Genomic DNA, 362 nt, shown 5'->3' with positions numbered 1-362 from the left:
CACACACACGCTGACGGATACGATGACAACACGAACTAATTACGACATTGCAACGGCTGAAGCTGATATTTCAATCATTGCAATATAACCTTATTGTCTCCGGTCCTGCAACTAACCAAGCTTCATTGTTCTCGAAGCAGAATAAAGTCGTTTGTGTATCGGGTAATTACATGTTGCCAACACGTGTGCAGCGATTTAATGTCATTTGATATGCGAGGAAAAGCCATTGTCAGCGTGGCGTGTTGTTGCCATTGACTGGTCATTGATTTTGTGCCTTGAATCAACGGCATAATTGGTCAAACCTTTGTGCCTTAATGGAATTAGTAGTCAATTTGCAACACGAAGAAAACAAATGAGCGGAA

Source organism: Penaeus monodon, chromosome 33 (genome assembly GCF_015228065.2).
Source record: "Penaeus monodon isolate SGIC_2016 chromosome 33, NSTDA_Pmon_1, whole genome shotgun sequence".
Taxonomy (NCBI): Eukaryota; Metazoa; Arthropoda; class Malacostraca; order Decapoda; family Penaeidae; genus Penaeus; species Penaeus monodon.
The sequence above is the reverse complement of the archived record's forward strand: the minus strand, read 5'-3'. Positions refer to the sequence as shown.